Raw genomic sequence first — 26,635 nt, forward strand, 5'->3', positions numbered from 1 at the left:
AGCACCCCTGATATCCGGCGCTGAACTGGCAAGCTCTGCTTTCCTTTTATAGCATATTTATTTAAAACCATGGTATTTAAAGGAGAAAAGGTTGTCATTATATTGCTCCTAGTCCCTTTGGCCTCTGGTAACATCATACTTTGCCTACCTACTAATTTAACACAGTTGAATGGTTTTATGATAGTCAATTATTATATTGTATTAACTCCACTGGTTATTGATTTTTATTGGCAATCACCGTTATGCATAATTTTCGGCCTCATCTGATGTCTATATTTTCTCTGTTTTTCATCTCTAGTTTGTATTTATTGCTTAGCGCAGTAGACCATTGGAAGAAGGGGGAGAAGGGGTTTGACCTTCTGCACCACATTGCACTTGCCATGAATGCAAGTGGGTATCATGCACAGAGACCAAGGCACTGGTACCAGTTGGCAAAAGCATCTATTAATTTCATTTAGTCAGTTGTATTCACACATGCTCTGTAGAGATCGTTCCTCTAATAGGTGACTAGTCTTGTAGCATAGAGAGATGGTGGAGCAGGACGATGATGAAGCTCCACACAGCTCCTTGGGGTGCTACATATATCTTTGCCCAATTATGTTTTCTCTCTACAGTTTTTATAGTCTCAACTTAGTGGTTTGATTACATAGCACAGTCTTGGCTATAGGTATTCTCTGGACTGTAAAACCAACTTGGAAAATTTTTGATATTGCAAAATCCTTGCATCACCTTTCAGACTCCCATCTGAATTCCTCTAAGTTTCAACATTGCAAGGTCTTTTCCAGCTACATGGCTCAAAGTTCATATACTCTGTCCTTATTGTAGTTACTTTAGCATCTAGGTTATTTAGCACTGCTATCCTAGAATGTGCAGTTGCATCTCCCTAGGAATACTGTTTTCTTTTAATCTGATTTTTCCTTGAAACATGCTTTTTCTGTAGCAACCTTGCAGAACCTCCTTCCAAACAGCGCTGGATTTATGTATAGGCTAAGTAGGCTGAAGCCTAGGGCCTCTAAATCTAGGGGGCCTTGTCAGCCGTCCTGCTCCCCAGCGGGCAATCTCCCCTCTCCCAAAATTGCAAACCCAAGACTTCATGTGAGGGCAGGACAACTTGGGCCTCTAAATCTAGGGGGCCTCACCAGCCAGCCCTCTCCCCAGTGCTGCAGTCTCCCCTCTCCCAAAACTGCAAACCCAAGACTTCATGCAAGGGCAACTCAGGCCCAGCAACTATGAGACTCAGGGCTAGCCAGTGGGGCTCAATTTGAAGCAGTGGGGTGCAACTTGAATATATATATTTTTGTAGGGCCCCAGTTCACAGTCAAAGTCTGCAAAATCTTATAGATATAAATAAAATCCATCTACATTGCCCTGGTGCGGGAGCCCCCTTAGGATCAGCCCGCGGGGCCCAATTTGGCCAAATTGCTCCAATTGCCTTTAGGTCAGCCCTGATGAGACTGTGCAGGGGTTGGACTGACAAGACCTGCACCTTCTAAGTTCCTGGTGTCACTATTCAGAGTACAGACTCAAGGACTTGTTATGGAAATAAGGGGGGGCACTTATTGGAAATAAGTCTTGTCACCTCTTCCCCCCTCCCCACAAACCCCGAGACAATGAGCCCAGCCACCTTTTATTCACAGTCTCATAAGCACTACACTACAGCATGGCCATAAACCTGTACGTTCAAACACTGAAATATACACCCAATATGTAGCAATAGAGATTTATGTTACTGCTTTATGAATGAACACTGTGTTTTATGAATGGACTCTGTATTTTGTGAATTATGTAAGCGCCACCAATAGGGAGCTCTAGAATCTGACAGCTAACCAATTGGGTACTACCAAACAGTGACCCCTATTGCTGAAAGCAGGTAACCAGCAGGAAATGCTTCAGCTCAGCCTTTGCACTGTTGACTGAACACTCCCTGCTGTGCAGATAATGGAGAAAGCTTATAAATTGTATTCCTTCTGGCATCCTGGCCAACTCTATTACGCTGGTGTAAACCCTGGTGCACCAGAAGCCCAGAATAGCAGCAAATAAAATCCGCTCATATGTCAGCAACTGATAAGACTTGTCAACAGTTCTTCCAAAGTCTTCCTAAATTATAAAGCTCCAAAATACAGGCCAAAAGATAGCAGGTCTGGGAAGAGTGAGGCATACAATGGGCACCACCAGTGAAAAGGCTCCGTGTAACTCCTGCCCTGTTATTTGATAGAGTGCCCACTTGCCCTCCTTCTTGACATGGAATGCTCTCTATTGGAGTCTCCAGGTCCAGTACAAAGACCATAAGAAGGGAGAGCAGGGACCTTGAAGTTCACAACAGCTTTTAAGCAAGCAAGCACATAGGTTACCTTTGTCACAGTCATGACGCCTATGTCCTGACCAGGCCTGCGCCCAACCTTGTTTTTGTACAATCTTGTTTGTCCTCAGTAACCAAAATTATATTATCAACATATACAGGCAGAAAAGTTGTTTTCCTTTATTTGCAAGGAATCGTACAAAACAAAGTGGCACTAATAAAGAAAAGTTCTAGGGTGGCAACAGAAAGCAAACAAAAAATGCTTTTGCAGTTCATTAGAACTATCCAGCAATATCAAATTATAGTAGAACTGGTGCTATTAACAGTAATCCTTCTAGTTAGTTAATTGGTTTGGCAACTTCCAAGCACATGATGTGTGATGCTAATTATTCCCCTTAAGAGTTAAATGATAACTAATCAGAGGCAGCGACAGTGGCAAATGGCAACAAAATATCTGTGAAAGGAAGAGGAGCAGGTTTGCTCAAATGTGTTGCAGGTAGAAATACTGTTTGTAATGAAGTGAGAGCAATAGTTTACTTGCTCGAATTAACAAATAGGAAAGTTTTGAGAATTTAAATTCTAGATTAGAATTGATTACTTAATTGAAAAGGGGATTGTAACAAAAACACTGGGACCTAATTTGAATAATAGAATGCCTGGTATCTGGCGGGCAGACCAAAGCACTCTTCAAGAAAGCTATGAGATTCAGGTGAGGGTCAGATGCCTTGTCAATCCCAGCAGGTATATAATAGGAAGACCCAGCCTGCCCAGGTCTCAAAAGGTTTACAAAGTTCAGTTATTGCAAAAGTTTTTCAGTGTTGATTTAATGCATTTTTTAAAATCACCATGGTATTTAACAATAATAATAGAGGAGAAATTGTGAATTGCATAATTTTAAATGCCCGTCATCATCCTTGGCTTCACTCAATTTTGTTTATAACACTTCTATTTTCTTCTAGTTGTGAGGGTGGGGAGGAGCCTCACAAGTGGAGTAGCCTAGGGCCTCTCTTCATCTAAATCTGGCCCTGCTTCCAAAGATTCACTCCTCTTTCCCCACCTACTGGTCCTGCCTCAAATGCTGCGGCAGAAGATATGAAGAGGGGACTCTGCTTTACACATATTGGCTCCCTTCACACACACCCCCAAAAAAAGGATTGAGTCTCTGTACAGAGTTTTACATCAGGATGAGCCAGTGTGAATACAGCAGGGCCTCCTCTTCAGATCTTCCTTCAACGCATGGACAAAGAGATAGTGGAGTGGAGATGGGGTAGCTAGCAGGCAGAGGTCTGTCACACTCCCTGCGATTTCAATGACAGGGACAGTAATGGAAAAACAGGGTTTGTATCACTTTAAAGGACACTGCCTGAGCTTCCTCCATCACACACTGCTGAAGGTATGCATTAATATATATTTTTCTGTAATAGCTAGTCCCGCATGGGTTTTCTGAATTATACCCATCAAAGAACAGGTTCATAGCTTGAGAGGGCTCCTTGATTCCAAGCAGTCATTGGCAATCCAGGTAATCCAGCTTGACATCAATAACCCATGGTCTCATAATGCCATGTTTGGACTACTGCAATGCTGTTTATGTGGAGCTACCGTTGAAGACAGTCCAGAAGCTGCAGCTGGTGCAGAATGCTTCTTTCTAGCTGTTCAATGGAGCGTCATGCTGGGATCACATTTCAGCTATTCTTAAAGCATCCCAAGGGACGCGGGTGGTGCTGTGGGTTAAACCACTGAGCCTAGGACTTGCCGATCAGAAGGTCAGTGGTTCGAATCCCTGCGACAGGGTGAGTTCCCGTTGCTCAGTCCCTGCTCCTGCCAACCTAGCAGTTCGAAAGCACGTCAAAGTGCAAGTAGATCAATAGGTACTGCTCCGGCGGGAAGGTGAACGGCGTTTCCGTGCGCTGCTCTGGTTTGCCAGAAGCGGCTTAGTCATGCTGGCCACATGCCCCGGAAGCTGTACGCCGGCTCCCTTGGCCAATAAAGCGAGATGAGCGCTGCAACCCCAGTGTCGGCCATGACTGGACCTAATGGTCAGGGGTCTCTACCTTTTTTTAGCTGCCTGTAAGCCACCCAGCACAACAGGCTGGTTAGAAAGGTAAACAACTATTCTCCATCCATATAAACAGAGGAGCTTTCCTTTTTATTTAACTTTTGGAAATTCTTCACATCTGATCGCTAATCAGATGTACTGACAAACAGAGCAGAGAAATGACTAGATCCTAGGACGGAATATACCCATGTCCCACAATCGCAAAGCAGGAATATGAAGAAAAGCACATATATTCTGCTAATAGTCTCATCTGTTTAGAACTCGAAGTGCTATCATTTAAGGAATTATATTGTTCCCCTGATATCTTCATGTTACTGCCATTACTGTTAATGAGAGCTGTGTGTGAATATCAATGTGAGATAAGATGGTTCAATATTATGAAAGAGAAAGCTTCTACGATTTGATTAAGTTTCTATTAGATTAAGATTGAGGGTAGGGGGGTCTTAATAAGGAAAAGCATCTCAAGAGCTGGTCACATAATTCAGAGACATATCCATGAATGTTAAGTTCCTTTTTGACTCAGCCATGCTCCTCTTTAGAGATCAGTCTTAAGTATTGTGAAATTATTAATTAAAAATAAAATTGGAGCAAGGAGGCTGTTCATGCCAATCTAGTCAATATTTGTAGACATTGCAAAGAAGAAGTAGAAATGACCTACCAGGCTAAATTCTCATGAAATATTAAGTGATGAGTATTCTTTACCAAGGGACGCGGGTGGCGCTGTGGGCTAAAGCCTCAGCGCCTAGGGCTTGCCGATCGAAAGGTCGGCGGTTCGAATCCCCGCGGCGGGGTGCATTCCCGCTGCTCGGTCCCAGCGCCTGCCCACCTAGCAGTTCGAAAGCACCCCCGGGGGCAAGTAGATAAATAGGTACCGCTTACCAGCGGGAAGGTAAACGGCGTTCCGTGTGCGGCTCTGGCTCGCCAGAGCAGCGTTGTCACGCTGGCCACGTGACCCGGAAGTGTCTTCGGACAGCGCTGGCCCCCGGCCAATAGATGTGAGATGGGCGCACAAACCCCAGAGTCTGTCAAGACTGGCCCGTTCGGGCAGGGGTACCTTTACCTTTACTATTCTTTACCAAGAATATTCATTGGATATGTGGGCAATATTGAGTTGCAGCTCCTTTAAAGACATTAAACCTGAGCATATTGTGCCAAGTACAGACTCAGCTCAGACAGTATTCAGGAAAAGTATGTATAGTGTGCCCTTGCACCAGTTTGCCAGGCTAACTTCATGCAAAATCTGGAATTTCTTCATTTTTCATGATTTTTTGGCCAGGAAATGGTTCTACAGCAGGGATGGAATGCTTGATGTTTCATTATGCTTTTATATTTGTTGGAAGCTGCCCAGAGTGGCTGGAGCAACCAAGTTAGATGGACGGGGTACAAATTATAGAGCCTCTTGTGCACTTCAAGGTATACAGAGAGCCTTTGTGGGTAGCAATGATCCATGCATTCGAAGAAGCTCTCACCTCCATAAGAAACCACTGCATTCAATCTCCTTCGGTTGCTGCTTTTCAGATCCTAAAAAAGCACAGTGGCAGTGAGTCTAGTTTAGGGTTGCCATATTTCAAAAAGTGAAAATCCAGACAGAAAAGTTGTTGAGCTTTTTGTGCAAAACTGTGAAGAAAGTGTATGTTTTTGAGGTATTTTTGAGGGAAATCAGCAAAAACAACACTGCCGGACATTTAGCAGTTTTCCACCCGGACACTGCTTTCGACTGCATTATTCCAGTTATGTATCCGGGAAATTCCAGGTGTGTGGCAACCCTAAATGTAGATAATGCACCTGCAACCTCCTGTGAGCATGTCTAGATAGATCTTAATGAAAAATCAGAAAGCTCTCTTCACATGCTTCTGCACTATTTGACTATCATTGAGACTGAATCGGCTCAGAATATTTGGGTAAAGAGGCTTAAATTAAAATGCCTGGTTAGTTATATATGAACAGTAAATTTTAGCCATAGGAAAAGGAAAGTGGAATGTACATGGAAGGAACAATCTATAGATAAAAATGTAATCCTTCTGGTTACCCCTCTCTTCCATCTTTCAGATATTCCTCATACTGTTCTTTGTCTCTTTCGCCTGCTCACTCCTCTAGAATTCTGTGACTTTTACTTTCTGTAAAAAAATATGATTAAATGCAGGCATACCTCTAGGGAGAACAGAAAGGAGCAGCATAAAACCTTTTCCCCTTTAATCATAAGCCACATTTTGCAAAATGCCACCGGGAAAGGAATGAACACCGTTCTCATATATTCCAGCTCTCTTTGCTAACAAACGTAAGCTAAGTGTAACCCTCATTGTTATCAAGTCTGTAGTTTTTCCTGCACTGCTTTAATCTTCCATTCTCTGTCCTACGTACATCTCCGTCCTTTCTGAAAGGATTTATTGCCAGCCAAACCTTTCATTAGACACATATTTGAAGAATTAAATGATCGTCCATGTCAGGGGTTAGAGTTTCTTTTTTAAAAAAAACATTAAATGAATTCAATTGTGATTAGGAAGGGGATAAAGAGATTCCCAACTGTTTTAACATTTCACAAGAGTAGCTTCTTGACCCACTGTAATTGCTTTTCTTTTATCACATCCATTCAAACTTCCCTCAAACACACACACACGCACACACACCTGGAGAGATTGTGTCATCTCCTTAGAAAGAAATGAACAGAGCAGTCAGAGAATCTATGGGTATGATTTGGGGGCTTCCCCCTCTGCTGCTGTTTGCTACAAACGCCCTTATGCGCCTTGCGAATTATGGCAAAACGAAAGCGGTGTTTGCTTCCTCAGGTTCTGACCTATGGTTATCCCTTCAGGCCATTCTGTTCACAAACAAAAAATTCACCATAGTCTTGGATCCCCCTCTTATACTTATTCAGGACAGCCTGTCGGCATCACTCACTACAGAAAGCACGGGGCTAGCAGTCCTCATTTAGAAAGACCATCTCCCCTCTCAGCAGATTTAACCATCTCATGAATCAGATCACACAATAATTGGACATGATTCTGTATCACATCTTCATACCCTCCAACATTTCTCCAATGAAAATAGGGACATCCTATTCAACAACAACAATTTTATTATTTATACCACACCTATCTGACTGGTTGCCCCAGCCTCTCTGGGCGGCTTCCAACATATATAAAAGCATAATAAAACATTAAACATTAAAATACTTTCCCATACAGAGCTGCTTCCAGATGTCTTCTAAAGGTTGTATAGTTACTTATCTCCTCGGCTCGGGGATACATAACTCCATACCCTCCAACATTTCTCTGATTAAAATAGGAACATCCTAAGGAAAAGCGGGACATATTGGGTTCAAATCAGAAACCGGAATGGCTTCTCTAAATACGGGACTGTCCTTGGAAAATAGGGATTCCTGGAGGGTCTGTGCTTTGCCCTGAATTCCTTGTCTATTTATATAAATAGATTTTTGCCGTTGATTTCTGTAGGAGTAAGATTACAGCCTTTATACATTCTTCACTTTGGACAGTGTGCGGGATTATATGTAACATTTTAAATAAAATGAGTATTTATTTTGGGTGGAATATAGGAAGCTGCCTTACACAACACCACACCATTTACTTCAGTATTGCCTCAACACTGGCTGATAGCAGCTGTCCAGGGTTTCATCGTACCTGGAAAAGGCCGGCGTTGACCCTGGGATCAATGATATACAAAGTGTGTGCTCCACCATTGAGTTGTAGCCCTTTGCAGGGTAAGTGGCCAAATGCAGCTGCGATTCCTTAACTTTAAGAGGCTCACAGTGCCATCAATGACGAAGCTCCACTAATGCAAATTTATAATCATTAAATAATGGCGATTTTAAAAAAGAATTTCCCGCAACTGTCTCTTCTGTGCTATGCAAGCCGGCACAAAACAAAATGTCAGATATCGAACAAATACCTTGAGGGAAGGAAAGGCGATGCCATTAATAGATAGTACCACCTTTACCAGCAAGCAAACAAACAAACAAACAAAATCTCTTCGGTAAAGCTCATAAATTATTTAAAGCTCGTCTTGAAAATTCCATCAGTTGCTAGCAAAGAGCATCTGTGCTCATTTTTGCTATTTGCCTCTACCTTTTGAATGAATGAATTTTAGATGAGGACTAAAGTTTCTAGCCCAATGTACCATGTCCGTCTCTGTTTTCTTACAGTCAGGGGGATAAGCTTGAAAAATGTGATAGCAACATGTACCAGAGGCTCAGAAATAGATAACTGGTTTAAGAGAAGCCTCTATTCATTAAATTCATCAGGTATCTCAACCCTGAGTTGGGCCTATTTTATTTTTATTTCTATTTTTTAAAAAGCGAAGTGTGTCAAGTGTAAATAATACCTATAATGAATCTCTTTTCATGCAGTTTTGCCATTTTCTAGATTTGTGTGAAGTACCTTCATGAGACGCTCTGCATCTGAAGGGGCCATTTATTTTTTCCACACCGTCCATCCTATGTGCAGAATTATTTGGCTGAAGGAAGCTATACATCATCAGTGGTGAACCTCCAGTCAGTAGGCCTAACTAAGCCCACCATTTGCCACCACCCCCAATCTGGTTGAGCCCCAACCTTGCCTGCCTGCCCATCACTTGATGCCTTATGACATCAGAAGTTAGACAGGTAAAACCAGAGCAGCAGCAAGTTCAGATTCCTTTGCAGCTCAGGCTTGGATTCTCTTTAGGCTGCTATCGTGGCATGAACTTTCAACGCAGCAGATTCCAGCCAGCACACGCTGATGCCATATTAAATATGTCAGTCTTTTAAGCTGCCACAAGACTCAGTCAAGAGTCTTAAAATAAGTCAGGTAGGGAAGAGTCGCATTCCTTCCCTATGTGGTTTATTTTAAGTATGAGAAGCAGCACCAATAGTGTTGCATCAACTGCATTGGAACCTAGTTCGGATTACAAATGCCAGGTCCTTCTTTGAAATACAGTGGTACCTTGGTTTGCATACGTCTTGGTTTGCATAGATTTTGGATCACAAACACGTCAAACCCAGAAGTGCTTGTCCCGGTTTGCAACCTTTTTTTTGGATTAAAGGTAAAGGTAAAGGTACCCCTGCCCGAACGGGCCAGTCTTGACAGACTCTGGGGTTTGTGCACCCATCTCACATCTATTGGCCGGGGGCCAGCGCTGTCCGGGGACACTTCCGGGTCACGTGGCCAGCGTGACAACGCTGCTCTGGCGAGCCAGAGCCGCACACGGAACGCCGTTTACCTTCCCGCTGGTAAGCGGTACCTATTTATCTACTTGCCCCCGGGGGTGCTTTCGAACTGCTAGGTGGGCAGGCGCTGGGACCGAGCAGCGGGAGCGCACCCCGCCGCGGGGATTCGAACCGCCAACCTTTCGATCGGCAAGCCCTAGGCGCTGAGGCTTTAGCCCACAGCGCCACCCGCGTCCTATTTACATTGTAATCCTATCCTGGATTACAACCCGTGTTTTTTTTATTATTACGAACAAATAATTTTTGGAGGCCCCATTGATGAACACGCGCCTTGGATTACAGCCTGTTTTGGTTTACAAACGGACCTCCGGAACGGATTATGGTTGTAAGCCAAGTGTAATGGTTCAAGGGGCTGCTCGTGCGTAAGCCTGTGCCCACACCTGGCCGGGTTGCCTAAGTGAACCTTTTCTGTCCGGACAGCCACTCACCCATGGCTGTCTCAATCGCTGGCAGAATCCGTCAGTGGGCGTTTCTTAAACTTCTTCCAGCAAAGAAGTTCTTTCACGCCCAGTCTCCTCCTACTTTCCCTGCGCGGAAGCCTTTTGCGCAAGGAAGGCGTAGGCAACGGAGGACCCTTCCTCCCCCCGCTGGTCCCCGGCAAGGAGTCATGTGACTCCCTCTCAGATTACCCCATCTGCCCCCCTTCTCCACTGGAGCTGAGCTGATTCCCTTCCCCAGAAGATGGGCTGCCTCTCCCAATCCCGGGACGCTCTCTGGGATCCCTCTGGAGCTCGCTCTCTCCCTCCGGCACTGATGGCAGTTCCCTGACACCAAGGTACCATTGTATTGTAGAAGAAGGGGGGGGGAGATACTGACTTATGGCTGTACACACTTTATTGATTTTATCTTTGAGGTATGTATGTATGTATATGCAAAAAAGATTCAAAGTGCAAACAGCTGTCTAAATTATTGCAAATCACAACATGCCTCAGTAGCAAGACTCTAATGTCATGGTGTCAGGGGCTCAGGGACAGAGGCACAGGGGAGAGAGGAGATGGAGAGCGAAGGGGAGGGATCTGAGGGCAGCATAGGGGAGTATGACAGTGACCCGAGAGATTCCATGAGCTTCTCCAGCGAATGAGGAGATTCCCAGAAGGAGGCGCCGATGGTCAGGGCGAGGGGGGTCCCAGGGGGGACACACCAGAAACAGGGGGCCAGCAGGGACTCCCAAAGCAGCAGCGGGAGATCAGGACCAGCTTCCCCACCAGAGCAGAGTGGGGGGGGGGAGAGGCCCAGGTGTCAGGTCCAGCTAGCCCCCCCGAAGGGGGAAGCAGTGACAGGAGCAGTGAAACGGTCAGGAGGAAGGTTACCGGCTGGGCGCGCGCGCCAAGTTCAAATGTACAGGCGCGCGGAAAAGCAGAAAGCCCAGATCGGGAACCAGGTCCTAAAGCCCGCCGGAGGCAGGGGGAAGATTCAGGGGATTCAGCATCAGAAGAGTCTAGAAAGGGCGAAACCCCAGCTGACAGGTGGACCCAGCGGAGGAAAGAGCAAAGGAAGAGGTGGAGCAAAGCTAGGGTCTTAAACTGGTGTATGGGGGGCGGAAACTCAGACGGAGCTTCAGCGGTCTAGAGTTTCAGACGTAGAGCTGCACGCTGCTGATGTGAAAGACAAACTGAACTTCAATAAAGACTTTTGTATATAACAACGAAGTGGTGTTGGTCCTTTGTGAGCTGGGACCTAGGGCAGTTCTGACACATGGTTTGTAAAACATTGTGCATTTTGCATCCTGTTCATGAAGATGGCGGTACAAGAGGAGAGAGAGCTGTTGCCACTCTGCCCAAAATGGTGTTCAGTGGTTTTGGTTCTTTGTTTCACTGTGGAAAATCTTACAGATACAGTAAAATGTTTGTGAGTGGTTACTGAAATCATCCATGTTAAACATGAACAACTTAGCACTAGTGACCTATCAGAAGTTCAAAATGTATATGACCTCCTAGTGGTGCAGCAATAAAACTGTTAGTGCATTTGCAAAGCTAAGCAGGAGCCAGTATGGTTTCAAACTGGATTGAGGACCATGTGTTGAAATTCCTCCATTGCATGGGGTTGAACTAGATGAGAAGCCCTTCCAACTCTACAAGTCTATCATTCTATGAATAAGGGCGATAGCGGTTCCCATCTCCTGGAATGATGTTTTGCTTGCTTCATCTTATGCCCAGGCATCCTTCTCTTCATTCTGAGTTGCTCTTTGATCTCATTTCATATTTCCTTGCTAAATTTGGAAATGTTGTAGGCCATGGAGCAAGGGGGGTGTTTTGTTGCTGTGTGCATTGTTGTGATGTGCATTTGTGAAAACAGGTTAAAAGCAATAAACATTTCCTTTTACTCACGCACCTGGGAGTTATGCAAATATATTGTTAAACAAGGAGTGTGTTTTTCTCATGGTAAGGAAAATTGGTCCAGCCAGTTTTGCAGTGCAGGGGTCAAAAGCATGCATGATGAATTCCAGAATAATAATAATTTTATCATTTATATCCCACCCATCCAGTTGGGTTTCCCCAGCCACTGTGGATGGCTTACAGCACATATTAAAAACATAGTAAAACGGCAAACATTAAAAGCTTCCCTATACAGGGTTTTCCTTCAGAAAGACATCTCATGTCCATATTGTCCTAACCCTTACTTGGCTAGAACGAAATTTCAAGAGAATGGATGATTTCATCATAATCTTGTAGCTTTGTACCCTCCATTGCTCTTCAATATGTGAAGAATTTTTCAGAACTTTTCATTATTTTAAGAGGTCAAATATGGCTCTGAATGGACAGAGGTCAGCATGCCAAGTATCGCCAGTGTCTATTTTATGCTTTAGGCATTTGTCATTGGAAATATTTGTCAGTGTCATGTATGCCCTTTGAATGGACTGTGACTAATCACAGCCCAATTGCACATGGGCTTGATCTGAACACAAATGTCTGCCCCTTTCATCAAACGAGTATATATCACCTTCCCTGTTTAACCTTGGAATTCACCCCTGACCATAATATTTATACAGCATCCATCAGTGAAGAGTGGACTCCCCCCACCTTTGACAGATAAGGCACAGGTGGTACCTTAAAGAACTAAAGATTCTGGAAAAAACAATACTTCATTAAAAAAACCCACTTGTGACAAATAATGTTTCATACAGAAGACAGTTCTAAAAAGATGGTTTTCGTCCCAAGTGGTTTAAGGTTTTTGGTTCACAAATGTGCCAAAGTTTCAATCTGAAAGTTTCAGAAATGGATTTCCCAGTTCAGAACCCTGAGCCCATAACAAGTCATGTCCTTGCCAAAGTTCAGGCCCAATTTGTAGCAAGACTAGCCAGATGTTAGCCTTTCCCAATGCTGCCTATCCTTTTCCCTTTCACATCCAAACTTACAAGCTGGATGTGGTGAAAATGCATCCTATGGGACCTCCATTAGACCTTCAGTGCTGCCATGCCAGTGTCTCAGGTGCAAAAATGCAAGGGAGGTATAGCTTCCATGGTTCCTTAGACTTTGAATGCTTCTACACACACTCACTTCAGCATCGAGGTCACAGTTACCCCTCCAATAGGTCCTTGTGTTCTGAGAACTACATATGTCTACTCAGAAATAAGTCCTCCTAAATTCAGGAGTTAAGATTGTGTCCTAAATCTATAATTTTCACTGAAAATTTGAGCAGTGGATCTCACCAATTTCCTGTGGTCATCCTTGTCTGTTATCCTATGCATTCTATCCAGAACAAACTTGCAGTGATGTCAGGGGATGGACTGAGAAGAAATGGTGGGAGCCACCCCCACCCACCTTCTCCAGAACTTTCCCAAGAACAGGAGGACAGTATAGATTTAGAACAGTGGTTTGCAGAAGGGCATAGTTCAGAGGCTGCAGAGGGGAGAAGCTGGGAAATACTGGGAGAGGAACAGCAGAAAGAAGAAGCACCAGGGGAGAGACAGCTGACAGAATCAGTGTGCTTGAAAAGCATTCCTGACCCCACCCCCCTCTCCCAGGACCAGGCAAGAATTGAGGGTAGTAGAACAGAGAGCTCAGAGGCAGAAAGCCCAGATTAGCCAATGCAGGAGTGACGTAGAACAGGAGAGACATAGGGGAGGTGGGACTTGGAGCAATGCCATTATTTAGGGAAGACTGTATTCCTTTGTCTCTCTCTGTGAATATTAATAAATTACATGGTAAGAACTTTTATTGTTTCTCTGCTTTTTGGCTGCTACTGTGGGAGGGATCAGATTCCTAGAAGCCTGACAAGTATTTACATCAATGCATACACAAGCATGTATGTTTCTGGGAAACGGTCATAGAAGTTCCTCTTTGGAATCTCCAAAGTCTGTAATGCAACTATTTGAAATGAAAGGTGTTTTACTAAAATTCTTTTTTTTTTTTAGAAAAAAAACAACCCACCTCATATTGCTTCTTAAAGTTGTTGTTTGCAAATTTAAGCAAAATAAATGGTTGTCCAAACCCCCAATGAAAACAGAAAGGGTCTGCCACAGTTTTCTACCTCTTTCTCTCCTGCTATCAAAGGCCATCTTTATCTAGCTGACAAAGGATAATAAATCACTGAATTAGAAGGTGCAGTTACCTTACTGGTTTTGATAACAAAATTAATACAATCAACAGCTTATCTAAACCACCAGGAGATCCTTGTAAAAAAATGAAGAAAGAGAGAGGGGGGGAAGATGGAAGGGGAGAGAAAGATGGGGAGAAGTCTATGTTTGCGGCTGGAACTGGTTGTATTTGTTATGCATGACAAAGGCAGTTAACTGTGTTTTCTCTTGATCCCCAGCAAGATGATAAAGCCCCATCCAAAACAATGAAAAAACCACTATCAATTACTGTCTGTTTTTATTTGTGGGGCGGGGAGCAGAATCTTGCATAATTAAAGCTGGACAAAGGCGTTATCAGATCATACTCTAATAAACAGCAACACAAAGAGTCCAGCAAGCAGCCTTCTGCTGATAAATAGAATTTCTAAAGAGCTCATAAACAAGAATTGCTGTTCTCAAACAGAGGATTTACTAGCTTGGATTATGTTCCGTCTTGGGGTTTCATAGCAGCAGCATTATTATGAGTTTCACTGATTGCTCACCTCCATGTGTTGAACTCCCCTGGATGCCAATATGGAAAGATTCCCAGTGGTTCAGAAAGACTGGGGTTTTTTAGTCTAGGATATGAGCGAATCGTCTCGGTCTATCTCAGCACCTCCACAACTGTGCCAGGTAAATTATGGCTTAATGCTGCACAAGGCTTTGATGTGGGTCCATTGGACGCTGTCTCTTTCAAGGCGGTGAATGTTCTCCATCCTCAGTTGGCACCATTATAATAAACGTACTTGCTCTTTTTGAGCAGGGTGTTACGTGCGTGTTGTGGAAGATTTTAAAACTGCTTTGAGATGTGGCACAGCTGAGAACTATTTCGACACATATTGCAACCATTAGTGCCAAGAGTATTTCGCACATGCCTTGTGATGTATGAAAACAAGAGATCTCTTTTTTAATGATGTACATGCTGCATATATACTCCACAGAGATCCTGGGATAATCACCTGGTTTTGTTCAAATGTAATGGGAATGAGCCAAGTTAGCTTTACTTTGGAGTCAAAGCTCTTGTTCACCTAAGGAGCCCTCAGGTGTAGAGACACTCAGCCCCAATATCTCCTTTCTCTTCCACACGCCACCCTGATTTTCTCTAGCTAGCACTTTCAGAATCAGCTGAAGACAAACTGAACCGCTGGTGGCCTGAATGAGTAGGATAAGAATAAAAAGTCAGTCTCGAAGAGGCAACTCGGAGTGATCATACTTCAGGGGCAGTGTTAGAAATTAGCCAGATGCCAGGTGCGTTTTGCAACTGGTGCAGATCCAATTGTGACCATGTGGAGATCTCAGGGTGCCATGTTGGCCACTGAGGAAAGCAAATCACTCAGAAGAAGGATCTGAAATATTTTCCTTGAAGCTTGAATTTGTTTTACTGGATGTCTTAATGTGTTGTAAACTGCTTTGAGATTTATTTATTTTTTAAAATATGAAGTGCTACAGAAATGAAAATTAATAATAATAATAATAATAATAATAATAATAATAATAATAATATACAAGCAGTAGTGAAGCTGAACTTGGCATTTATACTCTTGGTGTGCATCCATATTTGAACATTTTTGTTGTTAGAAGTGCTTCAGTCTGGCTGGTGAGATTTCAACACAGCCCCTTCTACTTGCATTTTGTCTTCTTCTTTTTTTCCTAAATCAAGAAATATTGGCATATGTGCTTTTGTTGTCAGCTTCCAAAACTAGTCGAAGCAGCAGTGGCTGGCGGCAAAGTTGCTGCTGTGACACCACACATTTCAAATAAAGTACAGAATGGGAAAAGATATGGGGGGAAGGAAGGTTTTTTATGGAGATCTCCCACCGAGATGGTCCGGAATTGAAATACTTCTTAAGGGGACAATAATTCCAGAAATGGTCTCATAAACCTGGTGACATCCACTGTCGTTAAGGACAGAAGCAATAAGCAGAATTCCCATTTCATCCCAAGACATGTGTACCCTGGTAGCCTCTCTTTCTAAATTTGTCCAGCTAGCAACAGACTTTTGTATCCAAGCAATTAAATCCATCACAATTAGAAATAGGCCATTTGAGATAATAGCGTCTTCTAGAAATGAAGAAAACCCACAGGTGGTAAACAGTGAACTGAGGGAAAAAATAAAAGAAGAAGCTTACTAAACACACTTGAAGATTTGTGATTGCTGGGTTCTTTTTCTTTTCTTTTCTTTTTCCTCCCCTAAACAAAGGGGCTGTTAAAACGTGCCTTCTCTCAAAGAGCTGAAAAACCACAACAGGAAATAATACTCCATAATGGAAATGCTAAAAATCAAGACCGAGGATGAATGGGGAGATTTTACTGAAATCATGCACTGTGTGAAAGGAAAGCTATTCTTAGTTTAAGGGACAATATGGACTAATTCTGACAGGAGGAAAATAAAGAATAATATAGGAATAAATTCAAAAGCAAAGCATTCACTGTTGCTCAAGATTACTTCTAGCTCAAGAAAGAATAATAGCTGATTATTATTTTTAGAGATCTTCCAAAGGCTTATTTACAGGTCTGGACATAACAAGGTAGCAGAGGTAAATTGTTCAGGTTCTTATTTAAAATCAACAACCTCATTAAGTGTGTGCATTAAGGAGTCTTGTAGCCATGATCATGGTCTTCTCCTGCTGTTGGTTGTTGAACCAAACTAGATATGAAGTTGGATGACTTCCAGTCATGTTGGATGGCTGGTGTCAGGGACTGGCAGCGCAGGCAGGGGGGTGGAGAGTGACCCAGGAGAAGGGGTGAGCAAGTTAGGCAAACCTGCCACTGTCCTGTTTTGAGCAGGATATCTTGGACTGACAGAAGTCTCCCCAGCTTCTGGTGTCAATCACAGAAGTCCCGCTTCCTCCTTCAATGTCATGGCAAGACCAAGGCCACAGCCAATGCTGTGATGAGGCTTCTTCTGCCACAAGGCCTCCACCGAGGCCTCTGACGTAATTCAAGAAGCACAGGAACCAGCTTTTAGTCATCTAGCCCAACCCCTTGCAATGCCGGAAACTCAGCTAAAGCATCCGTGACAAATAGCTATCCAACCAAAGGAGCCCGTTCCACTATCAAACAGCTCTTACTGTCAGGAAGTGCTTCCTGATGTTTCATTGGAATCTCATTTGTTGTAACATGGATCCATTGGTTCAAGTCCCAGCCTCCAGAGCAGGAGAATGCCAGCTTGCTCCCTCCTCCATTTGACAGCCTTTTAGATATCTGAAGATGGCTATCATAGCTCCTCTAGGTCTCCTCTTTTCCAGGCTTAACATACCCGATTCCTTCAGCCATCCCTCATTAGGTTTGATTTCCAGACCCAGATCTTGGTCACTCTCCTCTGCATATGTTCCAGCTGGTGAATATTCTTTTTAACTTGTAGTGCCCAGAGCTTAAATTGTTGAGCCCAAGAAACAGCAGAAAACACACATGTTGTCACATGTGACAATCATAAATGTGTGTGTATCAAATTACATTTACCAGATCTAGGGTGGTAAGTGCAGCAAAGCACATTATGGGCACCCCATGTACACACAGAACATTTTGTGCTATTCCTTACATTAAGCCTATTCTGCATTGAAAAACTGTGGTAGTAGGAATGATGTTTGAACAAGCTGCCTCTTTAATCCAATCAATATACATAAATCACATGTGAGCATATTCAAGCAGCTTCCACAGTTTCATGATAGGCAACATGCTTGGTTAGAAATTAAATAGTCAATATCTTCCCCAATGATGCAACTTGGTTTTCATTAGTGTGCTATACCGCTGAGGCCAAGAGACACTGCTTGCCATATGCACTAATATGTATTGGCCATGGTTAATCTGAGCCCTTTGGTAAAATTCATTTTAATTAACTTTATAAAGGCACATTAGGTAGTTTATTGCTTGTCTAGACATGCTACCTTGAGGGCCTAAAGCGATTCTTTTAGTACAGATATGGAAAGATTTCTCTCAGAAAAATCCTTTGGGTATTTCAGACACTGAAAGAATATGGTGTATTTGGGGTTGAAAGGCTTTGAACTGGCAGAGATGCTCTATTATTTACAGAATGCAAAGTCAGGGACAGATATGTCAAACCAGGGCATTCAAAAAAATTAAATTGCTGAAGCCTCTGACTTAAAGAAAGGCTTAGTGGGGCAGCGTCTGAGGGAAAGAAGCCATGGTATGAAACAAGAATCAAGAAATGAGTGGAAGAATTAAAACGTGGTGCTAAATTTTTAATTTGTTTTATTGCTTTATAAAGTGACCACAAGAGAACAAAAGCAAGCAAGAAAAGTCTCACGGTTCAGCTTTCATGCTGAGCTTTAAAAAATATCGGCTGGGAGTTTAGATTGCTAATGTGCAAAGTGGACATTTTTGGTCTTTCGTAGGGTTTGGTCGTAGAATGCGGCAAGTTGAATGCAGCAGGAATCTTTTTTGTTTCCAAAATCTGAAACATACCTTACACCCACTTGTGTTTGTGAACAGTATTTCCGGTCTGTCAATAGGTAAAAGGGTGGGAGAAAAGTTTTTTGTTTTTGTTTCAATCTGTCTTGGGAACTGGTTTAGAATTTCACATTACTAACTTGCTTGCACACTTTCTTCTGCATTCATGTAGCAGAACAGATTGTAGCCCTCTTCTTATATTCTTCTTCACACATTGACAGTACAGGGTGGAGCGGGATCATGTCAGGTGACCCTCCAGAAATGCACCCAATTGGGTGAAGGTGAGATGTTATCACCAACACTGGCTATGCCAAGGGCCTGGTCGTGAGTGTTGTTGTTGCTGTTTAGTTGTTTAGTCATCCCCAACTCTTCATGACCCCATGGACCAGAGCATGCCAGGTACTCCTGTCTTCCACTGCCTCCCGCAGTTTGGTCAAACTCATGCTGGTAGCTTCGAGAACACTGTCCAACCATCTTGTCCTCTGTTGTCCCCTTCTCCTTGTGCCCTCAATCTTTCCCAGCATCAGGGTCTTTTCCAGGGAGTCTTCTCTTCTCATGAGGTGGCCAAAATATTGGAGCCTCAGCTTCAGAAGCTGTCATTCCAGTGAGCACTCAAGGCTGATTTCCTTAAGAATGGACAGGTTTGATCTTCTTGCAGTCCATGGGATTCTCAAGAGTCTCCCCCAGCACCATAATTCAAAAGCATCAATTCTTTGGCGATCAGCCTTCTTTATGGTCCAGCTTTCGCTTCCATACATCACTACTGGGAAAACCATAGCTTTAACTATACGGATCGTGAGCAGAGCCCTATATACATGCCATTATGCAATCAGAGCCCACATCCAGAGGCCACACAGCCCTCACAGTCCCTGCTTTGCACCCTCCTAGTTTTTGCCTGACTGGAATCTCTCATTGATCACGCTTCTTGCTCACCTAGGTGAAAGGTGTGTGTCCAGAAACTAGTCCAGCAGAGAAAGGTAAAATTTGTATTTGTTGCTCTGTCCGCTTTTGCCTTTTGCCTACCCCACCCCCCAGCATGTGTCACCTGAAATACAGTCCAGAAGGGAATGTGACTCCTCAAACTGAAGGTTCCCTATGTAGAGGCTGAGGTTGGGGCCAGCCAGTGTAACCCCTATCCCAACATATGTATTCAGTCAAATGGACAAAAAACAGGGCTACTATGACTCTACAATACTTTCCAATTGTCTCTCCTTCAAAGCAGACTTTTTATAACTGGGGGAAGCATTAGCTATAGATATTTTTGATGTGATCTCCCACTTTCCTAAAGACAGTCCGTTTTGCCTAGTCTTGAATCAGCATTGCTGATTTGACCTTGTACTTTCTGAGCCCAAACGTGGCGTGTGAACAAATTGGCACATTATCAGGCTGCAATCCATCCATGCCTGTAAATACAAACTTTCCCCGAGTTTTACTTTCTTTCAGACGTAGACTGCATTTCAAACTTTGTGGACCATTCCATCATTCCTTAGTGACACTAATATAAACAAGACAAATAGGCAAGCTGAAAGAATAACATTGCTGAGACTGAAGTATTAAATGGAAGAGTTTCAGGGGGTGGATGCGGGAGACTCAGAATAATTGTAATGACCTAAGCCCTGGGCATTTCTTGAGGTTTAACGGCCAGCTGGGGTTAATGGCCTAAGGTTCTACCTCAGGCTCTTAACAAGTCCGAGATTCTCATTAATACTTAGAAAATGTTTGGGGCTTTATTGCTGTTGCTTAAATCAAACTTTGGTAGGCATATGGCTTCACTGTTGGAACAGACCATGTGCAATACCTCCAGGTGTCTTTCCAAACAGAAGTTTAAAGCAATTTAGGTCTCTCCTACCAGATGATTACATTGGTAAACATAGGGAGGAATTCAACATCATGCTGTTCGGATCATTTTGTTGGCAGAAGTATTTCTGCTTGCTGGACAGAACAATCTCCCTCCTCCGCACTGTTCTAGGGGTTTCCTGACCCTCCAGAGTGGATTTGGGGGAAGGTGCAATGGGAGGAGAGAAAGGACAGCCCCAGTGCACTATGTTGAATCCAAGCCATTGTATTTATTTGTTTACTTAGCATATCTGAACCTCACCTTTCTAATCAATTATCCTAAGAAGATTGAATTAAAGAGATAAAGCAAAAAAAAAAGTAGAGAGAAATAAAACTAGATATAACAGGGACAACACACATTAAAAATGAATTAATCCTGGTACCTAAAGGAAAATGGGATAGGTTCCAAAGTGAGCTTCCTTGGTGAATGTGTTCCAGAAGTGGAGCATCACAACCAAGCAAGCTGACTAATGCCCCATTGTGGAGATCACCTGAAGAAGAAGTTTTTCTCAATGAATGGGCAGGTTAATATGGGAAGAAGAAGCCATTCAAATGCACAGGATTCCATCTGACTGGGTTGTGCCAACCACTCGGGCGGGGTATAAATAATAAAGTTGTTGTTGAATAGGACATCCCTATTTTCATTGGAGAATTGTTGAAGGGCATGGGCCTAAAGTCAGGACAGAAGAAGGCCATCTCTTGACTGACAACAAGTTGTGATGGTGGAGGTGGTGTGTGTTTGTGTGTGTGTTTCCTGCAAGGTCTTAGCTGAAATTATGATTAACTGCCCAATGATCAGATCGTTTTGGTGTGAGGTGAAGATATATATAGCAAGAATAATAAAAGAAATTGTTATCTAGGGGAATTGAATTTAATTCTAAATTATATACCAGAAACGTGGGAGATTAAAAGGGGTCAAAAAAATGGATGTACCGTGCCATATTAGAAGCAAAAAAACTTGTTCTGATGAATTGGAAGAGCCGCAAAAAGATTCCATTGAGCACATGGATTGACAATATAGACAGACTAACCACATATGAACAAATTGCATGTCAACGCAAATTAAGAATGGATAAATATGAAGAAATCTGGAAGGAATATTTAGGCGATAAGGCGGATGGTGGTGGGAAGTAGGGGGATGAGAGGTGGGGAAAAATTGATTAAAAGGTGTAGTCATAGGTATATCAATACTCAAATTTGTAATGTTAAATTGTATTATTAGTGTTATTGCAGTTTTTGTTATATGTGTGTTTTGTGGTTGTTATTATTGAAAAAATGATTAAATAGTTTTGTGTTTTTTTAAAGGTGTTAGCTGAAATTGAACATGTTGGAGAGAGTACAGTGGTACCTCGGGTTAAGTACTTAATTCGTTCCAGAGGTCCGTTCTTAACCTGAAACTGTTATTAACCTGAAGCACCACTTTAGCTAATGGGGCCTTCCACTGCCGCTGTGCCACCAGAGCACAATTTCTGTTCTCATCCTGAAGCAAAGTTCTTAACCCGAGGTACTATTTCTGGGTTAGCGGAGTCTGTAACCTGAAGCGTATGTAACCCGAGGTACCACCGTACTGAACTACAGCTTGCTTTTCCTTTGAACTTGATCTCTGATGATTTGAAGAGGTGCCTCTTCAACTTATTTTGTAAAAAGAAAACTGTTAATGTACACTGTACCACTGATCTTCAGTTGAGAATGCGTAATTTATTGTAGAAACAGGGGAACTCATTAATACAGTTCATCCTTGTTTGTCTGCCTGGCTTTACTTTTTAAGACTCCAGCTATGTTTTCTGTGATACTAGTGGGAGCTTTTCTTTCCAGACTCCGTATGCTGACCTCTATGTTTGTTCATAGTATTATTCCTAGGAGTGGTATAATACTCATTACTGCAGTCATCTTTATTTGCATCTCTCCCTGAAAACCACTTGTGAATAGCAGCTACTGCCGACTGGTTCAGCACCATTTCCCAAGGGCTTCTGCTCAAGAGACTTCCTAATGACAATGCTATGTAAAACAACTCTGGCGTCCTGTAAGTCAGCCCGTTCTCTTCAAGGTTAAAATCATACCATAATGCCTGCATTTATTTGAGGGAATAGGCATTGCTTGATGTTTGATTTCTGGGAAGGTCTCCCTGGAACAGTTTTAGGAGAAAAAGAACTTCAAAACAATTTCAAAGTAGTGCTACAAAACAAATGAGGAGGCAATTGTGTGGATAGTGTCACTATGTAGTTTAGTCACTAGATGGCGGCTGACGTAGCTGTATCAGGGGTGTGTTGCAGATTCCCCGTTGCTTCTCTGTTCTAGTTGGAGAGAAGCAATAAAGTCCTCCTCTAGCTTCCCGACTAGAGGGTGTCTTCTCACTCTTCCATGACAAGCACATTGTGGGATTATTTGTCTCATACCTCAGTTGTGGAGTTGTGAACCAGAGGGCCATATTCAACCAAACCATCGAGGTAGTGGAAGCCAGCACAAAGATTCCTATTAGTGCAACAAACCTAGACAGCATCTAAAAAGCAGAGACATCACCTTGCCAACAAAGGTCCGTATAGTTAAAGCTATGGTTTCCCTGTAGTGATGTATGGAAGCGAAAGCTGGACCATAAAGAAGGCTGATCGCCAAAGAATTGATGCTTTTGAATTATGGTGCTGGAGGAGACTCTTGAGAATCCCATGGACTGCAAGAAGATCAAACCTATCCATTCTGAAGGAAATCAGCCCTGAGTGCTCACTGGGAAGGACAGATCCTGAAGCTGAGGCTCCAATACTTTGGCCACCTCATGAGAAGAGAAGACTCCCTGGAAAAGACCCTGATTCTGGGAAAGATGGAGGGCACAAGGATAAGGGGACAACAGAGGACGAGATGGCTGGACAGTGTTCTCGAAGCTACCAGCATGAGTTTGACCAAACTGCAGGAGGCAGTGGAAGATAGGAGTGCCTGGCTTGCTCTGGTCCATGGGGTCACGAAGAGTCGGACACGACTAAATGACTAAACAACAACAAAGTGCAACAGGAATTTCCTCCTTTCCTCCCGTTATGCTTGTCCCATACTGCCTCTGAATCTGAGCTGGAGGAATCCCCAGACCAGATTTTGAGAAAGCATAGTGCATCCTTGCATTGGTGGAAGCTCACCTTTAGTGCTACATTGAATGCAAGCCATAGTGTCAGAAAGAGGTGTCCTCCCAGTGTGATATTGGGTTTGCCTCATTCCTCTGGGCCATCAGAAATTTCCAGAGCCAAATAGAAGGATGGCATGGAAATGACCTTCATTTAACATCCATGGGTGGTATTATGGCTTTTGCAGCCACGGCAACACCAGGAGAAGCTCCGTATTTGCAGTGCACAAGTGTGTTGTTCAAAGCAGGTGTTTTTGCCTTTCTCCTTAGATGTCCCATGTATGGCTGAAGAGTGTGTCATTGAAATTCTACTCAATATTGATCCAGAATAGATTCCAATATATAGTTAGCACAGTAAAAACTTAAACATGTTGCAGGATTCCCCAAAAATAAACCAGAGGCAATTGTCCTTCATCCAGCAGAGCTTTACTGCTACTGAAGGCAAATGTGCATAATGGTCACAAATCCAATACATTCAGGATTGGCACTGTCCATAAGAAATCCAGTTGCAGCAGACTTAACTTAAATTTACAATAACTTACAATAAGTCTAAAACTTACAATAAGTCTAAAACCTTAACACTATATATAGATCACCACACCAGTATGAAAAAGAGACAGAAAGAGAGTGAAACCCAGACTCCTCCTGGCCTCACTATTATAGTCAGCATGACCTGGGCAGAAAGAGATAACATGACCAGTTTAAGCCAGCTGTACTCAGCTTCTCTGAAGGAATAACCCAAACATCCTGAACCTTCTGCTTGTTTCTTTCACATAGAGAAGCTTCCAGAACCCTCTTGAACTAAGTAGAATAGGAAAGAACACATCTGTTCAATACTTTCTGCACTAAGAAATGCAAACTGACAGAGTGTACCCCAATCGCTGTGTGATATCAAATGATTCTGGAGTGCATTCACAGGTGTCTAGTGGGAAATTTGCTATACCAGATGCCCTACAGGACTCTGGATTTACATGCTACTTCAAAGATGGTGTGTGCTTCTTAAATTGTACTTCCCATTCTGCCTTTATGAATATGGGAAGTACAGCCTTGGTGCAGAGTAATCCTTGACACTGAAGTGAAGAGAGAGAGAGAGAAGCAACCTCTTGCATTCGGCAAACTTCTTGGATGTAGCAGAGCCGTTTCCTGCACAAGGACCCTCTGGGTTGGAGCAACTTTAGATAAGGATGGAATTTATTTCAAAAGTGCCATGATACCTCTACAGTCAAGGATCAGTGAGCATTTCTATTACAAACACAGTAGTGGTGTTTCTAATAGCTTATTTATAAGAAAAGCCTTGTGAGTTAGTGCTAAAAGAATTTCCGAAGGAAAAAAAATCCCATCCCAACATTGTCATAGGTTCACTTGCTAAGGTTTCTTTCAAAACTTTATTTGACAGACAGACCTGAGGCTACTTTCATCCCTGCCCCCCCCCCCCCCCGCCTGTAAACTGTGATTCATGTTATGTTATATTGCCATCGATTTGATCGTACCCTGGGGGTGTTTTTGCACAGAGGCATCATGAGCCACATCTAGGTGTCGAAACAAGAAACAACGGCATTTATCACGGATGATAATAAATTAATCTAGTTAATGTGGAGTGGTGACAAAAGACTACTCCCTCTGCTGGAGATGTAGAACTTAGGACATAGTTTTGACTGTGGAAGGGAGCAACTGCTCTTTTAGCATCTCATATGGATAGAAATGTAGATGGAGTGACAATTCAGTTCAGTGTCTTGTAGTGAGCTTCATACACATCATACAGTTAAAGTGTGTGTGCATGCATATAGAGAGTGATTTTTTGTTTAAAAGGGTAAATGGCCCCTGACAGTTAAGTCCAGTGGCAGACGACTCTGGGGTTGCGGCACACATCTCGCTTTACAGGCCAAGGGAGCCGGCGTTTGTCCACAGACAGTTTTTCCGGGTCATGTGGCCAGCATGACTAAGCCGCTTCTGGCTCAGTGGAACACCAAAACCAGATCGGCGCACAGAAACACTGTTGACCTTCCCGCTGCAGCGGTACCTATTTATCTACTTGCACTTTTGGCGTGCTTTCGAACTGCTAGGTTGGCAGGAGCTGGGACTGAGCAGCAGGAGCTTACCCCGTTGCGGGGAATTGAACCACCAACCTTCTGATCGGCAAGCCCAAGAAGCTCTGTGGTTTAGAGCACAGCACCACCCGCTGTTTACCCCTCGCTATTCCCTGCACTCTTAACAAACTACAGTTCCTAGAGTTCTTTGGGGGAGGGTGTGCTTTAAGAGTATGGCATGTGTGGAGTCTAGGAAAGTAGACAACCAGACAGTGGAATAGCAAAGGTTGACTGTGCCCGGGGCTGTCCTGAAGGTTGGGTGGGAAACAGACGAAGTACACATGACCATTCAAGTGCTTAACAGCATCCACACCACCCAGGAGTTTGCAGCCGCAGAGATAAGAAAAGAAGAGTTGTTCCATTGTCTGGAGAGGTCATTTCCTGGTTTGCATGGAGAAGCCATTTTCAATGGAGCCCAACAACAGAAGAGTTCAGCTGTATTGAGGCAGCACCAAGTGTTTAGATTTTATGCTCGTAACAATTTTGTGCTCAGGACAACAGCCCCCCCCCCCCCCGCTATGCCACTGCATCCAGACACCACCATGAAGCTGTGTGACTGAACCAATTGCCCGCATCAGAGGATTCTTGAGAGAAAACACATAAGAGAGAGAGAGCCATGTGCACAGCTTCAACTATTAGAAGGAAAAGTGGGGTTCCAAATGTCACTGGTGACAATGAAAATAATAACATGAATAATCATAATATATTCTATAAAAAATAGTTGCTGCTGCTATTTCCTTTGCAGCTGAATGTTCCTACTGGTCATCCACACATGATCACATTCAGAACTTTGTGTACTCCAAACAAAGAAAAATTAAAATTAAATCCTGTGGACTTCCCCTTTAGTTTTTCTTGTACTACTGCAAAATTATGACATGCACACAGCACCCTATCCCTGGATTTCTCTTAGCACTATAAAAAGAGCACCATAGCACAAGAATGAAGAGCTTATATCCCTCCAAATAATGCTTCCACCATCTCTGACTGTTGGCCATACTGTCTGGGGTTGATGGCAGTTGAGTTCCTCACCACCCTACCATATGGCATTCACAGTGGGTGCATCTG

Source organism: Podarcis vaucheri (assembly GCF_965113315.1).
Source record: "Podarcis vaucheri genome assembly, chromosome: 10".
Classification (NCBI taxonomy): Eukaryota; Metazoa; Chordata; class Lepidosauria; order Squamata; family Lacertidae; genus Podarcis; species Podarcis vaucheri.